Here is a 10042-nt window from a genome sequence, read left to right on the forward strand (position 1 = left end):
GTATACACACATACACATATATTGTATTTTAACCCCCCCCCACTAATTAGCTTTCAACATTTGTATTTGTAACTGACTGCATTTGTGTATGTCAACTACAAAATAAGGATCAGAGTCAAAACAGGAGGCATCTAAATCCAAAATTGTCATCTGAGAATCTCTGAGATACCTAACCTTTTCAGGCATCTCATTTTCTGACTAAAATTCCCCAGATGATAGCTAGGGATGTGCCTTTGTGCATTCATAGAATCATTCAGTCATGAGTGCTGAACATACCGATGCCTACGGCCAGTCAGGATCTGAATGTCTATGCCTCTAGAGGGATTCACTCAGTGACAGTTTAATGTCAAATAGAGAAACAGGACCAAGAAATAGAACAAATACCTTTGAAGTTGAAATAATTTTGAAGTTGAGTCACACGCAGTGATATAAAAGAATAAACCTATCAATCAAGTGTTTCAGCTAATTAGAAATTGCCATTATTAAAGCATATTTTAAAATATTTTTGAATATGCCTTAGAAGTATACTGGACATGAATAAAAAAGTTGCTTAATAATGTTTTAAAGAAATTTCAGTTAGACAACACTGATATAGTATGCTCCCAACTCTTAGATGTGTTTTAACAGAGAAAAGTACCACCTATCAATTAAATTAGGAATTCCCAATTTTAATTTGTTTTGGTATCACTAATGGCAGCAGATGCCCTCAACAGCAACTGTGACAACAGCCTTCAGCTCTGCTTTATGTTAAAGGCAAGCACAGAAGGCATGAGTAACTCCTCCACCTCTTCAATACTAAGGTTTTTCACTACTGATATTAATACAGGAAGCATCAAAGGAAGCATTCACAACATAATTTATCCTCTACTTCCTCCTATCAAGTTACCATCTCCCAATCTACGTTCCTCACCTTTTACCACATCCTGTAACTACTTTCACACACCAGGGCCACATATTATTCTTTCTACTTCCACCCTACTGCAACATGCTCTTACTACCTCAAAGCAGGACCATACCTCTTTCTACTGTATACCTTATGTCCTGAAATTAGGATCTCGATCCCATGACCTCAACTCTCTCAGTCTATTACTGCACATGCTACCGTCATGAACTTATTGGCTTATTGTAAGCCTCTCGCTGTCCTTATCCTCCCCACCACACACCCTCACTCCCTCAGATAGTAACCCCAATCCTAGTTCCCAATTTTATCTACTCTTACCACTCTCTTACTGCACAGCCCAACCTCCAAAAACCAAGACCTTGGCACCAGTAGCCCCAACAATCCAGAAGTCTCTGCTGCCACCTGAACTCTTCCTGAACGAGATGGTAAGCATCTCTACAGCAATTACTCAGTAGAGTTAAAAGCCAGGAACTATAGCCACAGCCTGGCACTAATGTATCATCTTGAAATTGTTTGGCCACCACTTGTTGCATGCATACCACTTAGGGAACCTCTGAATTAGATCAGTTCTTAGTCTTCCCTATTTTAACCAAGCGCCCCTCCCCCCCAATAAATAAATAAATAAATAAATAATATATATATATCAAACAGTAAGATATTTTGGCATGAAATATAAGAAGTGCTTAAAAAAATACAAATGTTATGCATGAATTCAAAGTTGTATTTAAACAAGCAAGGGGTTGCTCAGAATGCAAAAAGGAAGGAGTAGTAGGGGCTTCCTGCTCCAGAAGTTTTCCCAGATGATATTGAAGAAATGGTTTCTGAAACTGCAGTCTTTCATGTGAAATCAAAGGGAGGAAGAGGACATGCAGCGTCTCCATTTCAGTAGTGAATACAATCAAGGCTATAACAAGTCAATTCACTTATTACTGTGGTATTTCCTGCTGGGATGCTTCCTAGTAAAATACTATTTAAGCCTGCAGACGGAATGGAAACGTGACACTTGCAAAATATTCTTGCTTTTACGATCTGGTCATTGTGGGTTTATTTTTCAGTTAAATGCAAGGAAAGAAATAATTGCTTTCATAGTGATCATAGGATAATTCAGGTTGGAAGGTACCTCAGGAGGTCATCTAGCCCAACCTCCTGCTCAAAGCAGGGTCAACTATGAGGTCTCTAGTTGCCAGGGAGGAGCAAAGGGCAGCTGCTCCCTAAGGGAGGGGGAGTCCAGCATGATAACAAGGCCAGCAGGGCAGGGGCCTCACCAGCCAGGGCCCAGTCCCACAATACCCAAGCAAGGCAAGCAGGGTAGGCCCAGGGATGGCACCCAGGGTCAACAGAGAGTCCAAATCATCAGGCAAATCCACAGTGATGAGGCAGGTCTGAAGTCAAGCCAGAAATTCAAGTCAGGATCAGGTCCAGTGAGGGCAACCAGGGTGTGGCGGACAGATGAGTGAACTTTTGCCTTAAACATTTCTTGGTACGTAAGGTGCAAGCAAACCATAACCCCGAACAAGCCATCTGTCCCCAGCGGAAACAGGACTAAGCTGCTGCGACCCCCGAAATGGTCTCCCTGCGACCACCCGGGACACACCGAGCCTGCACTGAACCAGATCACGATCGGGCAGAGACTTTGGGACCTGGACTGTAAATTATTGCCGTTTTTAGCACAACTTCTATAAAACTTGCTTAGCATGAGTAGCTAAATTTGCTGAAGCCTTAGGCCGCACTCCCTAGTTCACTGAGAAAGGGCCCCAGAGCTGGTGCAGGCGGGAATGATAAGGGAGTTACCAGCAATTTACATTCCTGTGCACTGCTGAAACAGTGCTAATTGCTGGAGTTACCACCTCTTTGTCAGGACCTTGAGAGATAATGGCTGGACCCAAGAATGGAGACACACCTGTCAGCAGAAACAGCAACAGTAAACGGCCTACCTAGGGACAGTGATGAGACCCAATAAGGAGCAGGAGACCCCAGACCCAAATATTATTATTGGTCTGAACTACCACGTGAGGGGTGGGAAAACTTAATTTGAAAAAAGCTATAATTGCCGAGGGATTTCTTTGTTTGGGGTCCCTCGTCCCTCATCGGAGGCACCCAGCTTGAGCTGTGATTCGAACGGAGTCAGCAGAACATCATCGGCCTCGGAGTGGTGGTACCTAGTTTCTTTTCTCCTTTTCCAACTTTCTCTATCTTTTCCCCTTACCCTTGTTCCCCTCTTCCCTTCGCCTCCCCTTCGCCTCCCCCCCCCACCACCTTTTCTCCCCACTCCGTGGAAAATAAAGTTAAAAGGTTGTACGATATTTGACCAGTTTTAGCGTCTTAATCTCGTCCTTGGGATCATAACAAAACCTTCCCGATATTGGATCGGGACACAGGGTCAGACACAGCCCAGTGACCACCAGGCAAGTCCATAGTGACAAGGCAGGGCCAAGGCCAAGCCCTAAATCAATGAGGTCTATACCCAGGTACAAGTACAGCTACGATAGCACTGCAGATCCATACTCCTACAACATAGCTCAGGCAGAGACTAAAAGCCCAGGCCTGAGCTGAAATGGGGCTCCTGGGCCCATGGGCAGGGGGGGGTGTGGGTGGAGGCCCCAGGTGAGGCTGGTCAGGGCCATTAAGGCCTATTGGTGTGCTCAGGCCCCTGACAGTAGTGTTATACACTGTATAAGGAGGTAAAGCCTTCCTATGCAGCAGTTTCTATACTTCCATATAGTCCCTTTAGCATCTCTGTATGGTTCCTCTCTTGGGTAAGTGTTTGCAGGACCAGAATTTAATATGATATCCATATAGTGTTTTTATTGGCTATGGAGTGCCATTTTGTATCTAACCTGTCACTCAGCCCCATATCCTGCCTTTGGGATCTTAGCTCTCATCCTCCTCTGAATACCCAAAGTACTGCTAATGGACAGATGGTCTGGTCAGATAGAAACATATGAATATAAAGCAAGTGTATTTCTAGTTAGGAGCCTAGAAATATTCTTATCTTCAACAAGGTAAATTAGTCCTTGTAATTATGAAACTTCCAGAGTTGTATTATGCAACAAATTCTGTATTTTTTTTCCATTTACTACATACTCAGTATAATGGAAGTATATCTAATAAGTTAGTTTAATATGATTTGGATGTATTCCAATGCTTATTTCAATACATACTAGGGTATCTCAGGGCTTTTTAAATGAGCAGTACAGGAGCCTTTTACAGCATGTAAGAAAAAAAATAATGGCTGTTAAGGAATTAAATTTACAACTGTCTTGAAGAAAACACTATCATGTGATATTCTAGTCTGACTCAGCAGCTTATGAATCCCTCATTGCTTGCTCATTAATACCAGTGTCACCAGCACTGGCCCACTTTCAAGAGTTGTTCTTGTTCCAATAAGCCAATATCCAACCAAGCATAAAGGTACATATTTAATTTTCAACATATAAGAATTTCCATCAATCTAAGGATATGCTGAAATGATTTGGTGGTCTGGGCCAAAGTTTGGTGGAAGGCATATAAATTGCATTAATTTTTAGATGCATTTCTTTAGCAGATGTATTTTTTTTATATATATATATATATAATGGTTTGATACCTCTTTCAGTGATGAGTAGCTAATTTAAAAGCTTTACTCTGTTTTTTACTTTTTTTTTTTTTTTTTTTTTGCTTTTTACATTGGATCACATACATGAATAGAAGATTTAAATGGGTCTCGGCTCCTTTACTAGGATGTTATAGCTGACCTTGCTTAATATAGAACTAATTACAAATTAGAGGATTTGGACTGAAATAGTATAGTGCCTATACCTTCCAAGATGGAAAGTATTCCAGAATCATTTTTAGCATTGATGAAAATAAATCAGCACCATTTTCCACACACTTTAATTCAAACATAAAGTTATATTCTAGAAGAAAATTTGATTTTTTTTGATGCTTTCTATTAAAAATAGTTCCACTGAAAAAAATCATAATGGCATATATATTTATGCATATAATGTGTGTTTTGGCTAAGAACAAGTATCAAAACAACCTTTTCAAAGAGTTGTTCCTTCCACTTATGGACAAAATGAACACAAGAAATGGCATGTGTTTAACACCTAAAGGCACATGCTAACAGACTTAGAAAATCAAGAAAGAAACTCAAGCTAGAACAAAGTTCATGGTTTCTAGGCCTATGGCATGGCCAGCCATATTTATGAATTATTACACTGAGGTCATTCAAAGGGCAGAAGACACAAGAGACTTAAATAAATCTCAAGAAGCTCAGGGAATTTTACAAGGCAGTGTAGTCCGGAGGATCTAGCCTTCAGAAAATGAATGTTCTATGCTTTCTACTCAAATAAAAACTGATACATGTTAATACTGGTAACTTAGGTTGGGAAGACGGCCTTCTCTTACTTAAAACACAGAAAACTTGTTGTAGGGTTTTGAAGGTAACTCTAAAGACAGTTGGCTCACTGCCAACACATATACCTTCAGGTATTAGGGTCAGTATAGCTGGAGAAAAAATATTCAGGTTTTAATTCAGTGCTACTCTTCTTATAGAAATCACAAAACTGCATGTTTCAACTGCCAAGAATATAATAATACAGCTTTTTATTGTGAATATGTTCAAATGTAGAAAATACCCCAATTTTTACCATACTGTAATCACTAATCATTTCCTCCATATCAGTACTGGTGTTAAGTTTATCCACTAGCTGTGAAATGAGACAGAAGTCCAACCAGTTAGTGCACTGTCTTCTTTTAATTACATAACAAAAACATCAAACAAGTAGGTAGGAACTCACATGTCACAAAGACAACAAAATTCTGTTATTGCAAATGGAAAAATATGATTTGGTAATTTGAATAATTAATCATTGTACGCAAGTTTTTGAAAACACAAACATTATGTAGCAGTATTTCTTTAAATTCACATGCATCTGCTTCTCCTAAAATCTGGTATATTTTCTTCTTTTATATTCTTCCTATTTTCTATTTGTTTCCTTTTTAATAACTGAATAAAAAGCAGTGTTAACATTTTTACAGAGAAATGTCAATTAAAGAGATACTGAAAAATAAGCAAAGACATTCCAAGTAGAAAACAAAAGGGACAGTATGCAGTATCCAAAGCTGACAACAGCATACAATATTTCATCAACTAAAGCCTCTACCCTAAATACAAAACAGAAATGCAAACTTTCAACAGGAAGGGTTTCCTACATAAAAATAGAATCAAAGAAAAAAAATTATTTTACTGTCCCCTGAAGCTTGCACAACATTCTAGGATGCAGTCTTGTGGCTAGGAAGGCTAGCAGTGCATTAGCTGGAACACATCTCACCTCTTTTCATATGAGACAGGCAGAATTCTCTTGGTTGTACATTTCTGTTTCTTTCTGCAGCTTATTAATTTCAGTTGTGAGTTCACTTATTTTGTTTCTGCAGGAAATCAAAAAAAAAAAAAGAATTACTCAAGTTTAAACATACTACTAATGTTGTCCAAAAAGCGGATTCGTTGCCCGGTGTGCAATAAGCCAATAATTACACACTCAGGAGAGACATTTATTTATTTATTTCAGAGTTGCACAAGCCTGGGTGCTCAGTGGTCTCCCACAAATCAAGCACACCCTTTCCCCCCCCCCCCCCCCCAAACTTTTCAGGTAGCATTTATACAATCAAATTTGCCATATTTGTGACTTCCTTCCTCTTATTTGCCATATTTGTGACTTCCTTCCTCTTTTACACTGATTGGTTAATGATTTCTTCACATTTCCCTGGGTCCCACCCCTGCTTCTCAAGGTCCTGATCAATTAATTAACACTGCCCCAGCTGGGTCAGTAGGTGTTATCTCCCAAGGCCCTGAGGAAGAAGACATAATCCAGACCCCTTAATCATCACTGTTTTAACAGTGAGAGGAAGCTTTTTGCTTCCCAAGGTCTTGGCGCCCAAACAGGCCTTATTTCTCAGCCTTGGCATCCTCCCTTTCGGAGAGTGGGGCACAGGAATGCAGACTGCTTGTAACTCCCTTATCTTTCCAGCCTGCACCAGCCCTGAGGCCTTTTCTTAACGAACTGGGAGTGTGGCCTAAGGCTTCAGCAAATTCAGCTACTCATGCTAAGCAAGTGTGCGGCTACTCATGCTAAGCAAGTTCTATCTAAGATAGAAGTTATCCAAATCTACCTACTTCAAACATTCTTTCTGAGCTTCTCAGGGTTGTCTTGTAACAATTCCCCCCTTTGAGACTTATATGATCATTTTCATATTAGTCTCACTCTCTTAAAATCTTTCCCATATTAGTTTCATATAACACTTAGAAATACATTGAATCACTACATAAACGCATACAAAAATTACTAGCACCAATCCTAGAATTGTTAAACATTTTTTAACCCATGAGCTCACATCAGGGAACCAGGAAGTCAACCATTTCCATGTTTCTTCAAATCCAAAAGAAGTATCTTCTTTCTGAACCTCATGTAAGATTTCAGTCTGCTTCCAGATTTCATTTAGATCGGTAGAAATTCTCCCGCTTTGATCCACATATACACAGCAACTAGTGTTTATTACTGTACATACTCCTCCCTGAGATGCCAATAACATATCTAGAGCCATCCTGTTTTGGGTACTTATTTTAGCAATTTCTGAAACCTCCTCTTGTAAAGCTGCAATGGCATCAGAGGTTTTATTCCCTATTTTTTTCAATAACTGCTGAAATATTTACTATTGCTTTTTCAAGTTCACTCACTCCCAATTGTGGAAACAGCCACCTTACGAATGACTGAAACCTAGTAGGTCGATCTATTAAAGGATTATTGACCCTCTTTTGTCTCCTCATGAATGTTCTTAGCCAGGATTTTTGATATTTATTACTCAGTTCTTTTCTTATAGTAACATTAGGGATTATTGCCCCTAAAGTACACGTCCCTGACCAATTAGGAGGTAGCACTTTTCGTGCCTTGTTCCCACACAACCAATACCATCCACTACCTTTCGGAACACGCCACCCATTTAGTTCCTTACTTGGCCACTTATAACCTATTTCAGGTATATGAGAGCAATTTTTATAACCTCCCACCTTAATGGCTCCAGTACAGTTGATCAGCTGCTTTCCATAGGGTACAGTTTTTTCCCACCATCTATTACTATTATTACATCTTCGGATACATTGATGATAATCTCCTGTCACTCTCTGGACTTCTCATTCCTGTTCGGTTGTTTCATCATATTTCGTTTGATCACTATCATTTCTTATCTGTTTCATAAATTCCATAAAGGAAAAATTAAGAGGCACTCCAATTAGGGGGAAGCCCTTGTTGGAATGTTCAGGGAAGTGGGTACACACCCAGCAATCCTTCTGGTTAATTATCTTCATAGATTTCGTAATTACTTCCAAATGGAGATTATGGCTCCAAAATCCTTCCTGATTCCCTTTAATTGTTTGGCTCAGGTAACTTAGAAAAACTAACCACCACATTTCTCCCCTGGTTATTTGGGAGAACATCATTTTTACACAGATACCATAGATACCATAACAACAATATTAACCCTATTCCTAACAAACAGATTAAAGCAATTCTTTCCTGCGTACAATCTAAATTTAAAACCGATTCGCTTCCAATACAACTCATATATCTTTATATATTTTTAACTTTAGAGGTTGAACTTGTTCAGCTTTCCACGTCTCTCGAGGTACTGCTTTCACTCGGGTGTAGTGGATCCAGGAATCAATTCCCTGCAGTTTCACAGCAGTATTTGTTGTTAGCAGTACAAGATACGGTCCCCTCCACTTTTCTACCAATGGCTCGTCCTTCCAGGTCCGAAGATACACTTGATCTCCCGGCTGGAATGAATGTACAGGTGAATCTAAAAGTACAGGAGATCTTAACTGGATGTACCTACGGAGAGAAGTAAGAACCTTTGCCATAGACAAGAGATAATCACTTAAAATTTGATCGCCCTTAACGTGCATTTGAACTTCATTTCCAGTTAGATTTACAGTGTAAGGTTTACCATACAGAATCTCAAATGGACTAACTTTCTCCCTAACCCTTGGGGTTATTCTGATTCTTAATAATGCCAGAGGTAAAACATCAGTCCATTTCATCTGAGTCTCCTGACACAATTTTCCTACCTGCCTCTTAATTGTTTGATTCATTCTTTCCACTTTTCCACTGGATTGTGGCCTCCAGGGGGTATGTAAGGCCCATTTAATTTGTAGTATTTTTGAGATCTGCTGTACTAGTTCTACTATAAAATGAGGTCCTCTATCTGAAGAAAACCCTTCTGGTACCCCAAATCTTGGTATAATTTCTTTTAATAACATTTTTACTACCTCCCTGGCTTTATTGGTACGACACGGGAAAGCTTCAGGCCATCCTGAAAAGGTGTCAACAATCACTAACAAATATTTATATCCATTACATTTTGGTAATTCAGAAAAATCAATTTGCCAGTAATCCCCGGGCATGAAGCCCCTTTTTACTTCCCCTGGGGGGGGCTTCTTCTGAATCTTGGGATTATTTCTAAGACAGATTTCACATTTCTGTGTAATACCTTTTGCAATTATTAGCATACTGACTCCCACAGCAAATCTTTTAACTGTTTCAACCAGTGACTCGGCTCCCATGTGGGTGCTGTCATGTATTTGCTTCATCAGCTTCTTCATTATCGGCAAAGTTACCACACATTGTCCAGTAGATGTCACCCACCATCCTTCGGGAGTTTTTATGCATTTCAGTATTTCTGCTAATTTATTTTCTTTTTCAGTGTATACTGGAATTTCCATTTTTAACATTCTTTCTGGAACTAAGGCTGCCACCGACACGGATAATGCTGCCCTTTTTGCAGCCTCATCGGCCCTTTTGTTCCCTTTAACTATGTCAGTCTGTCCGGACTGGTGCGCTTTGCAATGCATTACTGCTCTTTCTTTGGGTTTATTAACTGCTTTGAGTAGTCCCATAATCTCCTTACTGTATTTTATAGGATTCCCTTGAGAAGATAGCAATCCTCTTTCCTTCCAAATTGCGCCATGGGCATGTATGACCCCAAAGGCGTATTTTGAATCTGTAAACACATTAGTCCGTTTTCCCTCTGATAATTCCAGAGCCCGGGTTAAAGCAATCAGTTCTGCTTTCTGGGCGGATGTATTTGCTGGTAGCGATCTTGCTT

This window comes from Dromaius novaehollandiae, chromosome W (assembly GCF_036370855.1).
Source record: "Dromaius novaehollandiae isolate bDroNov1 chromosome W, bDroNov1.hap1, whole genome shotgun sequence".
Lineage (NCBI taxonomy): Eukaryota > Metazoa > Chordata > Aves > Casuariiformes > Dromaiidae > Dromaius > Dromaius novaehollandiae.